This window comes from Nyctereutes procyonoides, unplaced genomic scaffold (assembly GCF_905146905.1).
Source record: "Nyctereutes procyonoides isolate TBG_1078 unplaced genomic scaffold, NYPRO_anot_genome, whole genome shotgun sequence".
In the NCBI taxonomy this organism is placed as follows: domain Eukaryota; kingdom Metazoa; phylum Chordata; class Mammalia; order Carnivora; family Canidae; genus Nyctereutes; species Nyctereutes procyonoides.
Window position 1 is genome coordinate 38,097,796 of NW_026575052.1, and position 24,138 is coordinate 38,121,933.

At 41.5% G+C, this 24,138-nt stretch overlaps 1 protein-coding gene across 3 annotated transcripts in view; it reads left to right on the plus strand.

Annotated features, from left to right (window-relative positions):
- Positions 1-1,541: 1,541 nt before the first annotated feature.
- The window catches only part of ELOVL7 (ELOVL fatty acid elongase 7), a 79,308-nt gene continuing 56,711 nt past the window's right edge, over positions 1,542-24,138 (plus strand). The window contains exon 1 of one of the 3 annotated variants that reach the window (XM_055331907.1): positions 1,542-1,676. The gene's annotated coding sequence lies outside the window, so the exon portion shown is untranslated. Of the gene's footprint in view, positions 1,677-9,373; positions 10,427-14,575; positions 14,596-24,138 lie in introns of those variants that run through there. The other 2 variants (XM_055331908.1, XM_055331909.1) reach the window with 2 other exon arrangements.

Here is a 24,138-nt window from a genome sequence, read left to right on the forward strand (position 1 = left end):
GTCTTCCCTAACTTTAACATTGTACCTCCCTATCTCCAACTTCCCCATCCCGTTCCCCTCTTCATTTTTCTTAATAGCGGTTATCAAAACATGAACACTACATATTTTATTTATTCATCTATGGTCTCCAATTAGAATGAGTGTACATTCCACAAGAGAGAATTATTTTTTTCATCTGTATTCTTGAATGTGTTGAACTTTGAGGGCTTGGAATATAGCAGTACTTAATAAACATTTGTTAAAAGAATCCATCTCTGCGTATTTGAAATTTCATCAATATATGTAGATATGTAGAGATAGACTAGAGAGATAGACTCAAAGGGAAATACAATTAAGCAAGTGTCTCCAAGTCGCAAAGGACCTTCCAAATCTACTAAACTGTATTTATTTGTTGTTATTATGAAAGCAGAGTTTAAAAGGAAGGAGAAATCTTCAGTTTCCTTGACTTCAACATTCTCTTAAAATTGAGCTGTCATGTGTTTTGCATTCCTTTCAGTTGCTACTATGTGGGTTCTCAACATTTTACATAAAATATTTAAAACCTCTTTCAGTGCAGTAGGATTAGGTGTGAAGGCAAGTTGTGTATGTGCAGAACACACGCTTCTGGCCCACTGCATGTTTTCCCTATCCACCATACCTGGCTCCTTTGTGGGGATTCCATGCTGGAAACTTGCAGCACGAACCCACAGGCCACGCTGGTGAGGAGCCTGGGTCAGGACTGCAACCTTCAGGTTATTCTTCAAGTTTCTAGAAGACCACTCGATTGCGGTTCTTGGTTTTGTTTCCTAAGCACGTCACTTCCTCGGACTCTTAGTTTGTCTCCCAGCTGTGGATGCCATGATCTCAAAACGTAGCAGGGGTTAAGAGGATCATGACTAGACACAAGGCCAGGTAAGTTAAAAAATAATGGAGCGGGAGTACACACCCCTGACACTCATCCTCACCCCACTCCCCAAGCCCACGGTAGCAGATAAGGAGAAATCAGTTTGCTAGACTTTGTTCCCTGCAGCATCTGGTGTGACTAACCAGGAGAAAAGTTAACTTAGATTTTCATATTTGTTTTCACTGCTCTCAACCCCCCTCCCCTCTGCTCCCAATATTTGCAGCGATTTTTGTCCAGTGTCTTACTAAGCAGGGATGGAGCTGACCCAAATTGGCCTTCTCTCCTTGGTTGAGTCTGGCCTCCATTTTAGATATGAGTTAACCCTCCAAATAGCTTTATGGGGAGCAAGGACCTCTTTTTTTTTTTTTTTTTTCTTTTTGCCCCTCTGCACTCCAGCCTCACCTCGGCCAGGTTTTCCTCATGTCACGTGTTTCTCCCCTTCATTCCTGAGTCATGCATGACGACAACTTTCACACTATTTACGTTCCGCCCCCGGACCAGCTCGGGGGACCGCCAGCGCCAGCGGAGGGACGCGCCGCATCCGAAGGCTACACCTCGCCTCCGCCCGCGGCCCGCCGTCCGCGTAGCCGCGGCGCCCCGGGGTCGGCCCCCCGCGGCTCCTCCCCCGGCGGGTACCTGGAGGGGGCGGCGCCGCGCGGCGTCACGCGGGGGGGGGCGCGGCAGGTGACACCCCGCGGCCTCCGCCCGCGCTCCAGCTCGCCGGGCGCCCGGGGCAGCAGGGGCCGCTGTGAGGAGCTCGCGCCGCCGCCGCCTCGGCTCCGCAACCCGCGGGGTGAGTGCGGGACTCCGAGCCCGGGGGCCGGGCCAAACTTTTCCGGGGCGCGGAGAAGAGATGGGGGGACGGAGGGAGGGAGCCCCCGCCGGCCGGGGTCCGGAGCAGCCGGACGCGGGGAGCTGGGCGCGGCGCGCGGGCTCGGGCTCGGGCGCGGGGCGCGGGGTGCGGGGCGCGGGGTGCGGGGGCCCGGGAGCCGGCGCCTCGGAAGTTGTGGCGCCGCGGCCTTGGGGCGGGGGGCGAAGGCCCTTCCCGCCGCGCTCACCTGCGCGCTCCCTGGGAGCCCCCTGCCCCCCCCGCCCCCCCATCCTCCAGGGGCCGGCGCCCCCGGCCGCCCCGGGGCTTGACCCTCCCCGAGTGCTGCCTGGGCCCGGGGCCCTGCTCCTCCGGGCGGGCGGGCTCGCTGGGCGCGCGGGGCGAAGCACCGGCTCGACCTTGGCCACCGAGGTCACGTCCGCAGCTCCCGATCCCGCCTCGCCGGCCGCCACCCGCCCCGAGCCCCGTCCTTTCTGCTTCCTTGCCCTCCGGGGCCGGCGGGAACTTGGGGGGCTGCCCCCCGAGCTCGCGCCGCAGGTGCGGGTGGGGAAGCCCGTGGTTGCATCCTCCGAGCTCCCGTCGGGGGAGCTTGGCCTTCCCCTCGGCAGGCGGCGCTGATTCAGCTCCCGGACGCCGAGCGGGCGCCCCTCGAGCTCCCCGGGGAGCCGGGGCGGGAGGGGTCGCGTCCTGCCCTCGCCCAGCCCCCCGCCCCCCGTGGGGGCGGGAAGCGCGCCCCACCCGCCGAAGGGGAGCTGGGGCGAGCAGGCCTGGGCCCCGTGGCCGGGCAGCCCCTCGGGAAGCGCTGCTGCTGCTGCACCGCGGCCGCAGGTGACCCCTGGCTCCCCGATTCGCACTTCTCGCCCAGCTGCCGCGAAGGGATCATCGTCCGCCGAGACCGCCCCTGCCTTCCCACCGCTGCCTCGCTCGGGGGTTCCCTACTTGGCAGTCTCTGCTCCTACTACCGGCCAGAAATGGTTCTCCCCAAGGTCGCCCAGAACTAGAGGAATCTTTTCCCCTCAACGGCAGGCACTTCTGTAGAGACTGTGTGTGTGTGTGTGTGTGTGTGTGTGTGTGTGTGAGAGAGAGAGAGAGAGAGAGAGAGAGAGAGAGAGAGAGACGGCCACTGTTCCAAGAACTTGCATTACCTCGTAATCCTCGCAAGGATCCTGTGAGGTTAAAGGATTCTGTTATCCTCATTTTACGGGCGAGGAAACGGATACGGCGTCCCTTGTCCAAGATCACGCAAGGAGCTGGAAGGGACCCCTGCTCAGGGGCTCTGGGCCCGGCCCTGACCCGGCCCCGACCCCCGGCCCCGGCCCAACCACTCTGCATACGCTACAGCCTCAGCAAGAATTCCTTTCTTCCTCCTTAAGTCCTGACCTGAGCTCTTTGAAGCATCGCTGACCAGGTTCTCATTCTCAAATCCCTCTTGTGTGGTTTTGTACTAGTTTAGGTTCTTTTGTATGTTTATTTATTTATTTATTTTATTTTTAGAGATCTCACAGAACCTTGCTACCTCAGTTATCACCTCTAGTTATCTGATTTAAGATTCTGTGCTTTCCATGTGTCTTTACTCAGTTTTTTAGAGTATCATCTGTCAGTTTATATTCTAATAGTCCTTGCGGACTTGCCCTCTTTTGCCACAAAGCATTTCTGGTTAATATCCTTTATGTCAGGGGCCCCATCATTATCCTAACTCAGCGGTCCTGTCTCATGTCACCTCTCTCCCAATCATGAAATCTCTCCACCTTCTACTTTGTGTCTTCCTTCTAGCGTTCATTGAGCCTTACCCCGTCTCTTGACCCCTCTTTCCCAGTCTTCCTGTTCGCTACCTCTGAACACTCATCAATTAACATTTGTCATTTTCTCCTCTTCGGTATCTTCTCTTGTAAATGTTCCGTGTCCACAGAAATACTGTAAACAGCTTAGAACATTACATCTGCAGTCCTTTCAAGTAATAGTTGCTTGGTAAACGTTTGCAGAATATGATGCAATATGACTTACACAGGTGGGTTTGGTGATGATAGAAACTTTTTGAAAATGTTAAGCCAGGTTTTAAAAAGTGTTAAGGAATTTGCGATGGTAGACAAGGAGTTGCTGGCAGGCATTGGGGAAGGGGAGAAAAGCCTCTGCTGACTCTGTTGCTGCGGAGAGGAATCCAGTTATCCTGGCTAAGCATTAAAGTCAGACTTGTAGAAGTAGGACCATATCGGCAGAGAATTATGAATCCTAATCTTACCTTAGCAAAACAAGATACGAAACCAACCACAGTAACTTACAAAAAACTCAAAAGCGCCATCTTTTATTACAAAATTTAACACATACATAAACATGCACAAAACATAAAAAAAAAAGGATTACCGCAGTAGACAGTTAGCAGTAGAATAACAGTCTTATTATGGCAGTAGATGTGATGGTAGTGGGATGAACCTGCAGACATGCCTAGGAGGAACCTTTTCCCAAAACTTCTGTATAAAGTGATGTGAGCCTGGATTAGTCCCAAGAGGAATTGTCAGGAAAGAACTGGCTGTACATGGCAGAGGTTCGAAGTGAGGAGAAGAAGAGGTGCCTAAATGATGAGACTAGGGAACCAAAGAGAGTTTTGACCCATGGAGCTTAATTCGACCACAGTAGATATTTTACAATTTTGCCTTTATCTCTCTCTGTTTTTTTTTAAGATTTTATTTATTCATGAGAGAGAGAGAGGCAGAGACACAGGCAGAGGGAGAAGCAGGCTCCATGCAGGGAGCCTGACATGGGACTCGATCCTGGGTCTCAAGGCGGCGCTAAACCGCTGAGCCAAACGGGCTGCCCTCTCTCTGTTTTTTCTATTAGCCAGTGTTCCTCTCTGATTTCCAAATCTAATTTCTCAAACTCCTACTCTTTGTGTTATATTCCAGCAATTGTCATGTGATTTCATAAACTAAGCCTCTACTGTTGAACAGGTGTATTAGCAACTATCATAAACAACCTAATTTACAGTGATACTTACCTTTGCAGATACTTCACTTAATGAATTGGGGTTTGTTTCTTTATGTCAGATATTGGAATGTACATAAAAGAAAATCCCTGTCCTCAAATGATTTGTAGTTGAGTGGACGAAATAGGAGTTTTTCTAATTTGTTTAATTGTTTATTCTCCATGGTGTACTATGTGTACAAACATCAGTTTTAGGATATAGAAGAATGCTATTTACCAAACAAATAATTTTGGAGACTTTGTATATATATTGGCATATTAAATTGAGAACTAACCTTGAATTTCAATCTAACATATCATATAGCATGGAAAGAAGCCTGCCATAAGAAAATTTTGAGAGATGAGTATATCTTAGATATGTTTCTGTCATTTATCCAATTTGGACCACTCACAAGTTATAAAAACTTTTTTTTAAAGATTTTATTTATTTATGCATGAAAGATACAGAGAGGCAGAGACACAGGCAGAGACACAGGCAGAGGGAGAAGCAGGCTCCTTGGAGGGAGCTGAATGTGGGACTTGATCCCAGATGCTGGGCTCATACCCTGAGCCAAAGGCAGACGCTCAACCATTGAGCCACCCAGGTGTCCTAGTTATGAAAAACTTAAAAATGAATGCAAATTTAGTATTTTATAAGACTGGTTTTCTAAAAATATTGAGATTTCAAATATTCCTAATTTAAATATATTAAAAGCACATTTTATTACATTGTAAAGTAAAATTATCAGGTTAATGACAGAAGTGGCCACACCATCATAAATATTTCTAAACAGGCTGTTACTCAGATGAACTAAGTTACTGTATCACATAATAACATAAGTCTGCCGTGTGAAATACAAATTTTCATCCATCTTGGGAAGCAACCTCATGGCCTTTTGAACACCAGCAACCTCTCTTTTTTTCCTCTCCGAAATAAGGTAATAAAGCTATGAATCTAGCCGAAATTAAGGAGTTTCAGAAGTTGCATATTCAACAAACATTTAAATGAGTGCCAGTTCTGTGTCAGGCAAAGTGGCCAGCAGAATGCTAAAGCCAGGCCAGGGCCTCAGGGAGATAAACAATTACAGTGCAGTGCTATCAGCTATGAGCCACACGGAGTGTCGGGGAAGCCGAGTGGAAGAAGGCAGACACAATCATCCTCCTGAGCCAGAAGAAGAAAGAGTGGGAGTTAGGGCAGCATGGAAATGAGGTGAGGGCAGGAAATCAGATCCAGGCCGAGAAAAGGCCAATGCCTTGCAGAAAGTGGAAATAGTGTAGAACAACTGCAGAGGAGGGTGTGAGGTGAGGTTGCATAAACCCACAGGGGCCAGTTTGCTGAGAGCCTTGTTTGACCCGAAGGATTTGGATTTTATCTTAAAATCGGTGGGTACCCATTGAAGACAGGAAGAAAGTGAGGGACTTGTTCACATTTGAATTTTAAAAGCGACTCTCTGACATTTGTATCTTCTTCACCTTCCTGAAACCTCTCCTCCTCTTGTGGAGGCTCTCTCTCTCTCTCTCCACTACCTGAGTCCTAGCTCTTAGCTGTTTCTCTTTGGAAAGGACAGCTACCCCCAGCGTTCACGTTGGATGTCTTGATTATGCTCTGTTTGCAAAAACATTTTTGGAACAGAAAATAAGCTTTAAGAATGTTCTTTTGCCTCATGTTTATAAAGTGTTTAAGCTTGCATTAAAGTTTTAAATCTTCTCTTGCCCGGAGTCAAACGTTTTGGCATCTTTTAGGTAGCCTCATTGTTGGAGCAAGGCACTTTACATGCATTTTCTCATGAATCCTCTGAAGCTGGCAAGGTCTGTACCATGATTCTCATCATACACATGAGTGCAGAAAATTGAAGAGGGGTGCTCAAGTCAAGAAAGCAGAAAGAGTGCTCAGTATACATTCTTGGAAGCATGCAGCCACGATTTGAATGCAGACAAAAGCTACAATGTTTAGGCTCCTCCTACCCTGCCTACTAACTCCGTGGGTTGATATTTTAGAGGGTATAAGACACACTAGGGTTCTGATATGGTCGGGTAGTTTGATGAGGGGATATGGGCAACCATACAGATAAACTTGATTTAGGCTTTTTAGAGTCAGTGATAGAAATGGGAAAACTAGTAAAAGAAGGTTTCGCTCGTAGTTCCTCATGTAAATACAGCCCCTCCTCCTTTCTGTCTCACATTTCTGGATTTTGTCTTAATAGCACATTTATGGCTTATTTGTTTATTATAATCAAATGATAGAATAGGGACAGAGCAAGGACAGTAAAGGGTGCTCATATTTAAGGATGACTTATCCCAGGTCTGTCCATAAGTTTCTTTGCCTACTCCCCTTCTTATCTTTTTCCTACGTTCTCTAGGCAGATACTGCTGTTTTTGGATCCTGTGGGTTAAAAAGATTTGTGTCTCAGAAGCAAAGAAATAAACAAACTAGTGCTGACCTGACATTTTAATCCCTCTACTGTTTTTCTTTTCTTTCTTTTTTTTTTTAAGATATTATTTATTCAGGAGAGACAGAGAGAGAGAGAGGCAGAGACACAGGCAGAGGGAGAAGCAGGCTCCCCATTGAGCAGGGAGCCTGATGTGGGCCTTGATCCCAGTCACCTGAGCCAAAGGCAGATGCTCAACCACTGAGTCACCCCAGTACCCACCCCCCTGCTGTTTTTCATTCAATTAGCCAGAAGACACATGCTTATACCTTCAGCTTCTGAAATTCTAAGAGGTGTGACTTTAACTTGAAGAGAGATAGGAGGTGGAAGTCACATTCCTAGGCAACCAGAGTCCAGATACCGATTATTCCCTAGCAGAGAGTTCCTGAATAAATGTAGAGTGGAATTTGAAAAATAACATTGCAGGAAGTACTATTCATTGTTCAAAGGGAGGGGAAGAATTAGGTAGTAGATGAACATTAAATATAGCTCATGTTTCTTAAAAAAATATTAGATTATACGTGAGTACTTGCCATTTCTCTAGGTCAGAGATAGATGTTGGCAATTGCATATGGTTTATCCTAATAAAAAGACAGTAGTTTTGACATCTATCCAGTTGACGCGATGAGTTGAGCCTACACTCTTGATTTCCCCTGATAACAGACTAAGTGCAGCCAGGCCTGGCAAACATGGGCTACTATTGCCTGTTTCCTGATCCAGCTGCTGGATAACTGGCTCAACAGAAGTCTATTGTATTTATTGTAAACCTGTTGGTGCCAGTTATACTTGTCATTGTGATTAGACCATTTAAATATCAGTAATAGTTATTTAAAACTATGACACGTAAGTGCAAAAGGAAAGAGTGTTATTTCTGTGAAAGGAATATTGAATTCTTTACAGAGGGTCTATTCAAGGGAGTGACTAAAAAAGTGAGCAGGAAAACTGTGAAAGATTGGAGAGAAAGTTGTGAAGATTTGAAAGAAAATATCCTGACTTTGCAAGCTTATTGTTTTGTCTTTGTTTTTTAGTTTTCAGTCCACTAAGAAAATTAAAACTGGAAATTGTAGGAAATAAATTCTGACTGTGGTTTGTATAAGAAAAATTGGGGAGAGGAATTCCTCAAGGAAAATCTTGGAATTACTTTGGGAAATTAATACATATTTATATGTCTTAAGGTAAAGTAAATGTTTACGGTATGTATAATTTTTTTAAAAACAATTTTTTAAAAGATTTATTTATTTGAGAGAGAGGGAGCACATGCATGCAGTGGGAGAGGTAGAGAGAAAAGGGGAATCCTGAGTAGACTCCATGCTGAACTTGGAGCCTGAAATAGGGCTCCATCCCAGGAGCCTGAGATTCCAACCTGAGCTGAAACCAAGAATCAGACACTGGAGCGACCGGGCCACCCAGGCACCCCAAACAATTTTTTTGATTAACCAGCCAGAACCAGTCAAAATTGCTGCTGCTGTTATGTTTGGTGCCGTAGCATGGTAAGCAGTCACAGCCTTTGCCTCTGTAGTTATTCCAAGGGCCTACATTAACAAAAGAAAACTTTGCCACATGGAGATTTTTTGTCTTTGCTTACTGCATCGTCCTAATGGCACATAACTCGTATTTCTGATTTTAAATTAGGCTTTTAGCAACCAGGTAACATTTAGGTTTATTTTAATAATGTAAACCAGGATATAGATCCTAGGGCTGATTTCCATCTCCTTTGAGTTCCATAAAAATTAAAATCAAAAATTGAAAAAAATAAAGCTTGTAGTTAGTATTAGCTAAAGTCTATTAAACTTAATAAGTTTCTTAGTGTTACTAAGCTGCACAATTTGAATTAGGCAGGGTGTAACTTATTTTAGATTCAAATACTAATTATAGAACTATAATAATTATTTTCTGAACCATTAGGACAAGTTAGTGAAAAAAGACCAAACCTGTAAAATAAAAAAATAAAAGTACATTTTTGTAGTATTAGCATTTATTGAATACTTGCTATATGCCTGGCATTAGAATAAATTTTACATGTGCCTTATCTTCTTTAATCTCCATAGTAGCCCTACTGGGAAGGTCATATTGTTCCCATTTCCTAGACAAGGAAACTGATGCAGTGTTTGAAGTTAAGTAATATGCCCAAAGCCAAGTGGTTAGTAACAGAATTAGGCATCAGATCCATTTTATTCTGAACCCTAGTGCTCATATGCCCATGCTCTTACCACTTTTTTAAAAAAAAATATTTATTTGAGTGAGAGAGAGAGGGAGCACAAGCAGGGGCAGAGGGAGAAACAGATTCCCCACTGAATGGAGAGCCCAAAGTGGGACTCAATCCCAGGACTCTGGGATTGTGACCTGAGCTGAAGGCAGAACTTAATTGACTGAGCCACCTAGGAGCCCCTCCTCTCACCACTTTATAAGGAAGTACTTTTCACCTGAATTTTCAATAGAGAGGTTTTTTGGTTTTTGGTTTTTTGGAGAGGTGATTCTAGACATTATCAGCAGAAGGAGAGAAAGGAGGCAGCCAGTATAGGATGTGTTAATGAAAATGATACTCTCACACAGCTACAGGCACCTGGGCTTCACTCCCACTGGATTATGCCTCAAAGTTGTCCTAGCACCTAAGGGGTAAAGAGGTGGAATGTTCGTTGGGACATGAGCATGTAGATAATTTCTTAATAACATGTTAAAGTGTTTTGGCTTGGAAAGAACCTTTGCGATCATTTAGGCCAACTTTCTCTTTGACAGATGAGGAACCTGAAGCCCAGTGAGGCCAAGTCATTTAAGCCACAGCCACAGGCCTGTTTATCATCCTGGGGCCAGAAACAAATTCTCCTTATCAGAGTCCAAGTGCCTTACTAGCCTATTCATTTTTTTTCTTTATTAGGCTTAATTCTGGACATGCCCTTACTACTGAATTTTGAAGTTTCTAAATTGCCCCAGCCTGTCTTTGTCTACAAATAACAATATTGATTACTCCCTATACCTTACTGTAGAATATGAATGGGGCAAGGATTATGTTTCCCCCATGTTACATGTGGAAAACCTAAAGCTCAAAGCAATACAATGATATCCTCATGCCTATGGATTATAAAACTTAATCCTGAGCGATAATTGAAAATGTAAAGGAATAAAAATGTATTATCTTAGCAAAGATGCCTGAACCATCCAGCTCAAGCCATGTTGTCTCATGGAGCAATCCCTTCCTGTGCTCGTTCTCTTTCTTTAGTCCACTGCTCGGCTGGGCACTCACTGAAAAATCTGCCAACCTCCAACCATTGGTCTTCACCATGTCATCCATAGAGCAAGCATGGTTGTTAGTCATCTCCTTATGACCAGGCAAGTAGGTGTCGCAGCGGCTGTCGCTGTTTCTCCTCCTCCTTCTTTGCTCTGTATGTCCCAAATCCTTTTGCCTTAATCATCTCAGTCCTTATTGCAACCCTGTGTGATATGCGCTATTAACTCAATTTTAGAAACCAAAAATCTAGACTCCAGAAAATTTAAATGATTTTTGCCAATGTCACTTAGTTGGTGAGTGGTAAACCTGGGTCAGCAATACAGATGTTCTGACTCGACATCCTGTCACTGTGTGTGACCTCTGAGTCGATTTCCACATCTTTAGAAAAATAGCATGGAAGAGGGCAGAGGGTATGCCTAGGAAAGAGGACAGTTGTGAAGTTGTAAAGAGGACAATTTGTATATGCTAATATATAATTTACATTCCACTTTTTCAAAAAAGATTTGAAATGCTCATAATAAATATATTAAGATCCAAGCATAGAAAGGGAAAATGTAGGTAATATAGTTGTGGTGAGTGGAACACTAAATTTTAACTATTAGCTAGGAGATCGTATTAAGAAGTAAGAGAATATTTCAACAGTTCTCATGGTTTGGTTTTTTTAAAAGAAAACATGGGCAGCCCCTGTAGCTCAGCAGTTTAGTGCCGCCTGCAGCCTGGGGTGTGATCCTGGAGGCCAGGGATCAAGTCACACGTTGGGCTCCCTGCATGGAGCCTGCTTCTCCCTCTACCTCTGTCTCTGCCTCTCTCTGTGTGTGTGTCTATGAATAAATAAATAAAAATCTTTAAAAAGTAAAAAATAATAATAAAAATAAAATAAAAATAAAACATGAACGTGTCAGGCAGTATCTTTCCCCAGACATGAATTGTAGAAGGATTTATCATGTAGCTTCTTAGAAAAAAGATCTTGAATAACTCCATGTGTAATATTTGGAACAACAGTTTTGCTAAAAACAGAGATATTTTTTAAATTAGTATTGGTTCTTGATAACTCATTTATCGTGGACAGTAATGAAAGTAAACCCTTTGAAAATGTTTCTCCAAAGTCTCTAGGGCTGGGCTAATAAAGCCTAGATTCTCATAATGATAGACAATAATAACTCACACAAGGTAGAGCAGGGCTTCTTAATCTAACGTTGGTCTCTGGATGGAATTCAGAAGGCCTGTAACTCTCCAAAACATCCAATTTGTATACATATGTGATCAGAAACATGGCCCATAGCACTTTAGTCTCAAAGGATAAAAGCTATTGATTTAGGAAAGACATGAAATAATATATGTAAAATGCTTAATAAAATTTAACTGGAAAAGGATTTGCCTTTAATGTTACGGTGGAATAAAGCATATAATGTTGACACAAACCAACTGTGTAGACTTTATCCATGTTATAAGGATGCAGTTAATACAGATAGTTAGAGCCTTGAAAAAAGATACCATCTGCATGCCTGGTAGTTTTCATTTCTGTTGTCCTAGCTCTCTAGAAATAAAGGCTTCTACTTATTTATGAACTAATAAACATTGCCCATTTGCTATAGGCTGGACACTGGAGATGTAAAAATCTAGAAGTCACATTTTCTCCTCATTTCTGTCTTTATCTTATGCTCACATCCAAATTAGCAGCAATTGTGTCAGCGACATCCGCAGAACATATCCTGAATCTATCAACTTCAATAAACGAATCCTTCTGTCTCACTGCAATCAATGCTTTACCGAGCAACCAAGTTCATTTTTAAAAACATAAGTCAGATCCTGTCACTACTTTGCCTAAAAGCCTCTGATGAGCATTTCATTTTGCAAGATGTGGATTTCTAGAGGTAAATGGTAGCTGTGGTTGCACAACATGAATATACTAAATATTGCTGAACAATACACTTAAAAATGGTGAGGATGGTAAATTTTATGTTATGTGTATTTTACCATAAGTTTAAAAAAGGAAAATAAATCATCTGCAACAACAACAACAACAACAACAACGCCTCCCATGGTTTCCCTAGTTGGACTTAGAATAAAACCCCTGCTCTTTAACTGAGGCCTCGCGATCCTGCATGCCCACATCCCCAAGGCATCCAGCATCATTGTCCTCCTTGTGCTCTGCTTGCTGTTCCTCTGACTTAACTGAGTGTATTCCTGCCTCCAGGCCTTTACCCGTGTTGTCTCCTCCAGGACCACTTGCCCTTCTTCACATCTTCTCAAATGTTCTAGCTCTTTCTGACTACCCTTGTGTTATTGCAGCCCCCTGCCCTTGGTGACTCTATTGTATCACTCTGTTTTATTTCATTTTCTTATGAACTTTTGCCCTTATTTGTCTTTTTTATGTTTGTGTTTGTCTTTGCTTCCTTATGTATTTTCCCATGAAGGTAGATTGCATGAGACTAGAGATCTTGCTGTATCCTTAGTGTGGAGAAGGGTGCTTGGCACATAGTAGGTTGTTCAAATATGTGTTGAATAAATGAATGGAGGTGTAGTCCCTTCCCCCAAGGACCCTGTGGTTTCTGTTACTGAGTCTCAGTCTCGGTTGTAATTCTTTGCAAGGTCTTTGAGAGCCTCTCAGCTAGGTCTTACACAGAGAATGGGCAACTAGTTCTGCACAAAATAAAATGATGTGAGTAAGGAGTAGGAGGAGGAGAGCCAAAAGAGTCAAAACACATGAACTATTTCTTCTCTTCTCATTCAAGAATTGAGAGAAACTTTTCTCTTTTCTGTCTCCTTCTTCACCTAAAAAAACAAAACAAAACAACAAACCCAAAAAGCACAAGAGAAAACAAAAGTATAGCTATATATCAGTATCGAGGCATGAACCCTGCCCAAGCTAAGCTTAAAATGAAAATGGCATATGATACTATATATCACATTCTCAGAAATTCCTAATTCCACTGGACCATTTACTCCTCCAGAGTCCATTATGAGCCCTCAATCGTATTATTCAACAAGAATGTCTTGCCAATGGGCAGCCCGGGTGGCTCAACGGTTTAGCGCCACCTTCAACCCAGGGTCTGATCCTGGAGACCTGAGATCGAGTCCCATGTCGGGCTCCCTGCGTGGAGCCTGCTTCTCCCTCTACCTGTGTCTCTGCCTCTCTCTGTGTCTCTCATGAATGAATAAATAAAATCTTTTATTTTTTAAAGAATGTCTTGCCAAAATGAGTCCATAATCTTACCAATCTATCATTCCAGAATTAACATATCTAGCATGTAGTTCCCCAATGAGCATTCAAACTCACCTTTTCCATCCTGCTGTCAAACTACAGGCCATTTTGTAGATAACTAGAGTTTCATGTTCATGTTTTTCATTAATATTTTTCATGGTAAATATAAAAGAAAATATAGAGATTTATGACAGAGACAGATTTTCTGTGCCTGATGTGAAAAATCATACTTTCATGTAATCAGAAAAATCAGATTATTTTCTATGATAACAGTGTATGTTGCCTTTAGAAATCGGAAAACATAACAAAAAGTAGCAAAACAAAAAAAAAAAGCATGTAACAAAAACAGACCTCACCTATAATCCCACCAAACAGAAATTATCATTTCTAAACATTTTGATAAATTACTTTGCAGTCTCTTAAAGCAATTTTTTAAATATTGAAGTTTTTTTCTTGAGGAAAAAGAACTGACAACTATTTAGATAAAGAACAAGAATCACCTAAGTATTTGAAGAAAAAAAAAACCTTACAAACATTTGTAACATGGGAATTTTATTTCTTCCTTTAAAGAAAACTCATATTAAGGGAATTTCCAAACATTTGTAAAAGTAGAATAATATAATGAACAGGATGAACACATCACCAAGCTCATGGCTCATGGCTCTTGGCTGAGAGAGTAGTTGATTTGGAATCAGAGTGACAGGGGTGGGTAAAGGGTAAGCGGGATCCAGTTGATCCAGTCTATGATCAGGAATTTTGAGCTCGATTCTAAATTACGTTACAAATTGCTGGAGGGTTCTGAAAAGAGAAGAGACCTGGTCAGAGTGTTCTGAGTTGGGCAATTCAGGTTGCTGGCTTGTCACCTGTCAGTGGAGAGGAAACTAGGGTATAAAAATAAGGGAGGTTGATCCCTTGAAGCAGCACAAAGCCTCTGTGGACTAAGGACAGAGACAGTGTAGGAAAAGTGGAGAAGAAGGTCTGGATGAGGAAAAGATAGGAGGCCAAGGTTTCAAGCCTAGAAACATGGGTGATTTGTGGTGTCCAAATAGGTCTTGGGAAAAGTGGGTAGGTAAATGCTTTTCTTGAGATTTGGAAATTTCTTCATTTCTATTCATTGGTAATCATTGCAGGTTAAGTGAATAAAATGCATGCTCATTTATAGAATCTGAGACTTTTAACCAAGGTGGCCTCTTCCAGCAATTCCTTTATGATGGGGCAGTTATAATTTGTATTTGTGAGATATTTCACAAATCAGGTGATTGAAACTCATAATGGTAGCTAAAGCCAGAAGAACTAGAATTTCTCCCTTGCTTCTCTTCTCTCCCACCAGGAGGAGAATCCATGGAAGTTACTTATGTATCTCATGTAAAATTAAGAAGAAAAGTCTTTCTTTGTTTATCTAGAAATACATTTGTAAACATTTGCCATGACTACTCTTATAGAACAGTTATTGTTCTCATCTTGTATTACCTGCCATTTCTGTTTGCTGATGCCGAGCTATTGTTTGAAAGGGCCACACTGAAACAATATTGAACTAAGCCATATTTTTCTGTCCAGACAAATTGTGTGTGTATGTGGGGGGAATGTTAGTGTAAGTTGTTGCTTCTGGGATCTTTCATACCGAAATTATTTTACCTAAAAATTAATTAATGCTATTTAGAAATACCATCCTGTATTACAAATACATTTTATATACATTATGCATTAAATCAATATGTCCACTAGCCTAGGAATGTAACTGTACTTTCCTTGGGAAAATCTTTTCTTTGGTTAAAATAACCAAATTATAGATTTCATTTTCAATTGGAGATATCTTTTGCATTCGTGGAATAAATGCAAATCTTGTGTTAAATCTATATTAGTTTTTAATTTGTTAAACAAAATGGAGACACCTTAATAATAATTATTTTATGAAAACTGATGAAGGTTGTGTAGATACAGGAACAGCATGCTAACTCAGAGGACATGTATCATGAAGTTTAGATACCTAAGTGCTGTTGGAAATTAGTAAGAAAGCAGAGAAATCATCCCTGAGCAGAGAAACTATATCCTGAAGTCCATTGAGTAAATCTATACTTGACCCATAGGGAGAGCCTCTGGTGTTTAATAATAGTCTATTTAGCATTGTTTTAAATATTCCAACATCCTTAGTTATTTCATTTCCTGTCCCATAGCAGATTAGGGACAGCAAATTAGAATGAGTATAATCTTATAGAAACGGGAATGCTGGTAAGAAGCCAAGTGTGGTGGCTAACAAGCTCATAGGGAGGAGACGGGAAATCTATTAAAAGCAGAGGCAGGTATCTGAAATGCCTGGCGATTTGGAACGTCTTAGTGTAGGGCAAATGTCATAGCTCTAGCCCTGATAGTCACAGAGAGCACTGCTGTGATACCACTGCTCCCAAACCATCCAGGCAAGTGCAGTGTAGAAGATGATTGTAATCTTTCAAAAGATGTTTGTCTTTTTTTTTAAGTACTTCTTAAAGTAATTATGCCTACAGATAAGCATTTCTGTTATCTAAAATGTTTACTTCAATGGAACACTGCATTCCAGTGGATAAGGCTGAATAAATGAATTGTACCCATAAATAGAAAAGCAGGATGAAGTAGTTTAATCTTACTACTGGTTACTTTTCTTATTCACAATTTTCTTTGGGACCACTTGTGTTTCTTCCTTTTATGGGCTTTTTTGTATATTTCATGGATGTGTATTATGTGTTGTATAATACTTGCCCCGTGTTCAAGTAGTGAGAAAGACTCGTATGATTACTATGTTCTTTAGGATTCATCAATCCACATGACCTACCTCTAGGTACCATTTCCTTCCCCTAATGGGTCCCCTGCCCTATATTCCTTTTCCTACCTGGACCCAATCTGTTACTGCCAATTCTGGTGTGTCTGAAACGCAAGGTGTTAGAGACCAGTTGACTCCCACTTTTCCTCTCATTCTTGTAATTCTCAGTTACTGCCTTAAGGAGAAACCCCTTACTGGGTATTACAGCCTTTCTGTTGTCTTCTACTCTTAGCCACCCTTTCATCTCTGTCTTTTGTGCTTTGAAACCATCTTCCGTTGTGTTCACGAACTCTCTTTGGTCCTCAGTCCTATCACCTTCCTGCCTCTGAAGAGCTTATATTCTAGAGAGTTATGGAGAAGTAGGGGGAATCACATAGAATATTGGTGAGAAGTAGATAAATAATGGTAAAAAGTTCTAGGGAGAAAAATAAAGCAATAAAGGTAGGAAAGTTCGTAGTAGTGGAGTTCTGAAGGTGATATGTTAGCAGACATCTGAAGAAAGTAAAGCCACAGCCATGGCAGATACCTTCAAGAAGAGAATTCTAGGTGGTGGGGATAGTGGTTTCAAATGCTTTAAGGCAAGAGCATTCTTGATGTGTCCAAGGAAGGACAAGGAACTCAACGTGGCTGAAGCTAAGAAAAGAAATGGAAAGGAGGAAGAGCCAGAGAGCTTGTCAGGGCCCAGATCATGGAGAGCAGTATGGCCCATTGTGAGGTAAAAAGACATTGCCATGTTTTCGGCAGAGAAGTGATAGGACTTGGGTATTTTTTATTTGCTTTGTTTTTTCCTCTAGTATGAAGAATACATTGAAGAACAAAAGCGACACCAGAAAGACCAGTTGGGAGGCTGGCTATAGTAGTAAATCAGATAAGGGACAACAGTGATTTGGACCACCATTGGAATGAAAAATGGCTGGATTCTAGAACATGTTTAGAAGACAGAGTTGTCAGGATTTGCTGATGGGTTTGATGTTGAGGTGAGAGAAACGGAGGCTTTCTCCCATGTTGAAATGTACTAAGGTAGACTGGCCAAAATTCCCCTCTCTTCTCATTGCCACCTCTGAATCAAACTGTTACTTTTTCACTTCTGTGATAAAATAAAGCAAAATTCTCCTTCTCTAAATGTCTTGCTCTAGGACTCTGAACTTTCTGCTTTCTTAACCCTCTTTGCTTATAGTTTTCCTCCTGGGTCCAATAATGCATTGTGGACTTTGCTATCTGACTTGTCCACCTCCATCCCCACACCTGCAGTCACTGTGGGAGACTTCAAAAATCCTTTTTGATGCCAGCATGTGAGTAGCTTTGTCAGAGTTCCTTGTCTGCCCCAGCTGTGATCCTGTCTACAGCCCTGAAGCCACTTGCTTTCATAGCCATTCCCTAAGCCTTCTCATTTGCGCCAGAAGAAAGACCTATACTATTCCCTCTTCAAACCATCGTGTTACTTCACTTCTTATGCCTCCCTCTCTTCACTCTCAGAGAGACCTTAGTTTTTGCTCAGTCTCTCAGCAATATACTTGGTTCAACTTTCATATGTCTCTGGCCAACCACTGTCTCCTGATTGACCCTACAATAGTCCTCTGTACATATATCGAGGCAGCTGAACAGTATTGCAGAAGATTGGATGAAATGGTGAATCTATCAATTCATCGTTTCCAGTCTCATTTTAACTCTGACCTCCAGTTACTTCATCCTTCTGCTCAGTGACTCTCAATCCTGATTGCACAATAGAAGTCTCTGGGAACTTTCAAAAAACCCAATGCCTGGGCTGCCAAGGCCTAGTACATCTGAAATTCAGGGGTGGAACTCAGACATTGTATTTCTTAATCTCCAGGTGATTCTATTGTGCAACCAAGATTGAGAAGCACTGCTTTAAATTTGTTCTTGAAGGATTTTAGTTTTTCCATTCCTCTCACAAGCTATCCTAGTCTTCATATGCTCTCTAGAACCACCCCATTGAACCCGTTTTTATAAACTCTCAGCCATTGACCTCACTTCCTACTTTGCTAGAAAAATTAAAGCTTTTGTTGCTGAATCCCTTTAATTTTTTGTCCTCATTTAGTCCAATAAACATTTAATTAGGGCCTAGTGTGTTCCAGGCATGGCTCAATGCTAGACATCGAGCATAGATGTGATGAAGGGGACAGACATAGCCAATGCCTTCCTGGAATTTACCGGCTAGTGCTGCATACAGGCAGATCAGTGAGGCAATTCTAGCACATGGTAAGTGATATGGTGAGGTAATAAGGTGCTACTGAAGCAGCTAGGTAGGGCCCTAATCCAGACATGGACCCTGGAGAAGCCTTACTTCCCTCTTAAGGAAACTCTTCTATGTCTTGGCCTCCTTTCTCTTTTCCCTTCTTGGAGAATGAGACGTCACCCTGCTCCAGTGGAAGAAGAGCACCATCTTTGTATCTGTCTCCATTCTCTCCATTTCTCCTCCAGACCTGCATTGGTTGTTCCTCCTTGTTTCTCTCTATTGTTTCTTCCTCTCACTGTAAACATACTTAAAGTTTTTCCCAAAATGATAGAACTTGGTTTTGCATCTCCTTTCTCTTTTTCTGCCTTCTCACACAGGCCTCTTGAAAGCAGCCTGTCCGATGCCTTCTGTTACTCATCAGCTTTTATGTTTTGGTTTCTCCCTCATCACTCAGCTTTATCTTCCTAAAGTCACAGGGGCTTCCAGGTTGACCTAAGTTGGTGAAGACTGTTCAGCTCTGTCACATGGGCCTCTCTGTGCATGTGGCTGTGTTATCGGTGTTCCTTCCTCAGAGTTTTCTCCACTTTTCTTCCTGTGATTCTGTATGTGCTCATTTCTTCTGATGTCATCTCCCTTGTAAGATTTCTTCCTTTAGCCTATGGCTTATAAAGGATGGTATTCTCCCTTGGTTTGTCCTTATACTACTTGTCCTTTCCCTCATTCACACATTAATGTAGTTTTAATCACCATCTAGATGTGAAAGCTTTCACAATCTGTCTCTTCCACCTTGACCTTTCTCCCAGGTACTTACTAGGCATCTCCACCTGAACGTTCCATAGATTCATCCCACTGAAATTTACAAATCCTTTGTCACTTAAACTGTTCTTCTTCCTGTGTTCCTTATCTCGTCTGGTGGTACAACCATGCACATTGTCTCTCAAACCAAACCAGAAATTTCAGTCATGTTACCCTTTCCCTTAATCCTGTCTAGTGAACCACTTAACTCTTCCTATATTGACTCATAAATATTTCTTGACTTTGTGTCTACCACCACTGCACATCACCCAACTATCTCTACCCTTGTTGAAGCTTTTAAGCATTTTTCACTGGGATGTTTGTAGTTAAATCCTAGTTGATGTTTCTACCCTTAGGCTCACCCCCTCACATTCATTCTTTACCCAGCTAGGTTACAACACTGGTCTAAAATCCATCAGAAGCCCCCTCTGCCTATAGCTAAGGCTTTCATTGAGCACTGAGGGGTTGCTTTTGGGGTAAGCTTTGGGGGATGTGGTAGGACATTGGAAGAATTGTCCAGTTGAATTAGTTTACATAATTATGCTTCTATGTAATATTTCAAAAGTAAACTTTTGAAAGTTTTCTGTTGCCTGTGCAATATCTTTTCTTGTTATTCCTCATTGGCACTTCTTTCTCAGTGCATTTGCCCATCCTGGTACCTCAAAGTGCTCACTTCCTCCCCATCACTAAGAAGGAGCTTAGATCTCATATCTTTCAGGAAGTCTTTAATCATTCATGTCGGTAGGGATTTTATTCACTGATATTTATTGGACCACTGAATTGTTTTAGGCAACCAATAACATCTCAGGAAATGGGAGATGAGAACATACTCGAGTGCGTTAGAGCAGTGTTTTTCAGACTGTCGTGGACCAATTGCGCTTTTTGTTTGTTTTTGGTGTATCATGGACCAAGAAGTGGTCTTATTGCATGTGATTAAAATGCAGTTTGCGCCACATGTGACTCACACAAATTCAACAACACCCAAACTGGTCTATATCTTGTTTAACAAGTATCACATATTTGGATGTCACTGCAGTGTCCAATTGCAATAAATGTTTCTAAATGCTTACACTTGATTTCTGAACTAGCTTGATCCACAGGTAATAAGCCATTTGTACATGTACAGTCCACAGGCCATGTTTGAGTAGCACTGCACTCAAGCTCTGCTGTCAATGTGATGGTAGAAGAGAAGACAGCTTACATCAGGGGCTCAGAAGAGACCAAACACTTTCCCTGAATGGTTGAGGAAGGAAGGGGAGTAGCAATCCTCTTAGAGGAGGTCAAAATCTTAAAAAATGAGATCTGCTTATCAGCTATGTGAACATGGCTTTTTAGCTATGAGAAAAAATTGGAGCATAGAGCAGCCTGGGACTACTAAGTTTATCACAGTAGATGCATAGTGCAAGGGGGCTGCTATAAGATTAGGGATGAGACTGGAGTTGGGTTGACTTTTATTAATTCTTGCTAAGAATCAGCTATGTAGCAGATCCTTCCTAGGCCCTGGGATTAGAAGCCAAGGAGAGGCAGTTTTTGCCCTACTGGAGCTTAGAAGAGTTCCTAGGGGTAGCTAGGGAGTTAGACTTTTACTCGTAAGCCGTCTTCAAAGGATTTTTGAGCTGGCACACAGCATGATCAGTTTAATTCTTGGAGAGATGGCTCAGGTGGATTTTGGGAAATGATGGCTAATGAATCTGGAAGGTTAGTTGAAAGGTAAGTAAGCCAGGCAAGACAATGCTAAGTGTCAGGAAGGAGCAGTCGGGGATTGAGGAAAGCAGTAGGGAAAGGAACTTTAATGAGAAATATTATTAGGGTGATATAAACCACAGATCTTGAGGGGTCAGTGGAGTTTTGGATGGCTTGCAACTTCTGCCTTGTGATAAGGTTGATGGTATAACTCATTGGGGAAGATCTTTTTAAATGGGGAAGGGATTAGAGAAGTGATAAGCAAACTGAGGAGGTCACACCAGTTAGGTGCCTGTTCTCTGGTCCTGGCGTGTGTTATGCTAACCTCTGTCATTGTATTGGTCAGTTGGTTTCTGTATTGGCAAGCTCCTTGAGAACCTGTATCCAATTTTCTATCCTAAACATTTGGCTCAGGGCCTAACATATAGAACAGGCTCAACAAATGGTTCTAAAACTGAAAAGAAAGGCAGTGTATTAGTATCTTATTGCTGCCATAACAAATCATCACACACTTAGTGGATTAAAACAACACAAATTGAAAACTCATATTATTTCTTTATTTTCATCTGTAGGTCAGAAATCCAGGTTGGCAAGGCTGATTGCTCTGCTCTGTGTTTCACAAGGCACTGACCATCTGGGCTTTTCTCAGAAGGCTCTAGAATGAATCTGTTTCCAAGCTTATTCAGGTTTCTGGCAGAATGCAGTTCTCTGTGGTTGGAGGACTGAGGTCTGTGTGTCTTTGCTTGCTGCCAGCCAGAAAAGGCACACTTAGGGCCCTCTCTCCAGTCCTCAAATATGGGCCCCTACATCCCAGAGCCAGCAGAGGTGCTTTGGACCCTCATTCTTCAAATCTCTTTGCCGTTCTTTTCTGCCACATTTCTGTTGTCTTTCTCTTCTTTTTGTAGCCAGAAACAGTTCTCTATTTATAAGGACTCATGTAATTACAGTGGGCCTACTTGGATAATCCAGGATAATCTCCCTACTTTAACGTCTATAACCTTAATTATATCTGTAGAGTCTCTTTTGCTTTAACACAGTCACAGTTTCCAAGGATTAGGGCATGAGCATTTCAGGGGTATTATTTTGAGCATTATTTTGCCAATGGTATTAGTAATTATCCAACAAGTCATGTAGGGATCATCATAGTTCTTAAACACTTATACATCCTGGCACCTCCTATTTGTACAGGGAAGTACAAGGAGAGTCAGTCTTACTCAGTATCAGAAGGAAGTGGGAGCAGAGGTAGATCACAGCCTTCAGTTTCTATTCTTTCTTCTAATTAGCCATCTGTTTATTCATCCCATCCATCTATTTGTCTATCCCATCCATTCATCTTTTTCTATCATTCATTCATTCATAAGCCCTTGAGTATGTATTTTATTTCAAGAGTCTGTGCTGGTTTGGGCAATGAGGAAGAAAGTGAGCTACGAAGATAAATAACACTTGATTTGTGTCAGCTAATTTTCAATACTTTGGAGTCTCCCATAAAATTTTCTTAAATCCATGCCATCTACTGATGACTTTGGCTTATATTGATGATGTTACCTTCCCTATTTAGTGTGAATAATCTGTTTTTAGTTATGATGTGGCCTTAAGCCTGTACGAAGGACTCAGTAAATGTATAGAGTTATGGTCATGACTGCTTGGTTTACTCCCTCTATGCGTGGTCATAGAATTTAGGAAACATTAATAAATACATATATCATTGTTTTAATTTTTAACTTTATTCAGGTAAGTAACCAGTGTTTTCAGTTTCTTATTGATCTTTCCAGAGACATTTTATGCATGTAACAAAGAAGTATTTGTCTTGTACCCAGCATTAATTAAACAGTCTATCAATTACAGATAGGTAAAGCTACTTTATTCTTTTTTATTACAACATATGATTCCCTGGTATGAATATACCAACTTGTTAAGAAGCTTAACCTTGGTGGAAATTTAGTTTCTACTTCTTTTGCTATTAAAAGATTCTTGTAAAAAATCTTGTACATTCATCTTTCACACAAATGTTAAGTATACACATAGAACAATTATATTGCAACAGTTATTGCCAAATTATGGAAGTTATGGCAAGTCACATTCCCACCAGCAATGTATGAGAGTAACTATTTTTCTACACCTTGGCCAACAAAATATATCATCAAACTTTATGGTTTTTACCAACCTCATTAGTAAAAAGTAGTATTTCTACTTTTTTTGCTTGAATTTGCATTTGCCACATGGCTAAATAAGGTTGGTCATCTTTTTAGATTTTTTTTTTAGAGCTATTTCATTTTCTCTAAACTGTTAGTATCTTTTATCCATTTCTCTCTTGGACATTGGCTTTTTTTCTCATTAATTTACTGGTAGTCTGTATATTAAGGAAATTAGCTTATAAGATACATGTATTTCAGGATATGAAATGGGATATAAGATACATGTATTTTTTCTTTGATTTGTCTTTTGATTTTGTATGCTTAGACTTTTGACATGCATAAACATTTAATTGTTGGTGGGCATATTTAATTAATCTTAACATCTTTGTCTTCTGTACTTTGCGTTATTGCAAAGGTCTTCCTTATTTCAGTATTACAAAATAACTACCTCAGGTTTCACCAAATATTTTTTTTATCCTTTTTTTTGGAAATAGGTGTAGATGTATAGGAAACTAAAGTTAGTACAGAAAGATTCCATGTACTCTCTTTGCTCAGTTCCCCCAACCACCAGGTATTTCTATGGTTTTAGTTTTTGTGTTGAAATTGTTGATGCATCTGAAATTTTTTTATATAAGTTGAGATATGGATTCTAATTTATTTTTTTCCACTTGGTTACCTATCCAACCTAACATTACTTACTGAATAATCTATATTTTCTTCAGTAATCTAAAATGAATATATATCAATCATATGCTAAATTCCTAAGTATACTGGTCAGTTTTTTAAATATTTAAAGTGCCACAACTTGCAGAGAAGCTGAAATGTCATTGTGTATTTTTCCAAGAGCTACGTGTTGGGGTGATCAGGGCAGGCCCTCTTTCAATATCGTATAATGGCATAGTTTGGCCAATTCATCTAGAATTGACTTTGTGGTGTTGTGGGTTGTGCTAGGATACAGGTGAGTAACATTCACTTGTTAGCCTCTAAGAGTGCATCTAAGCTTA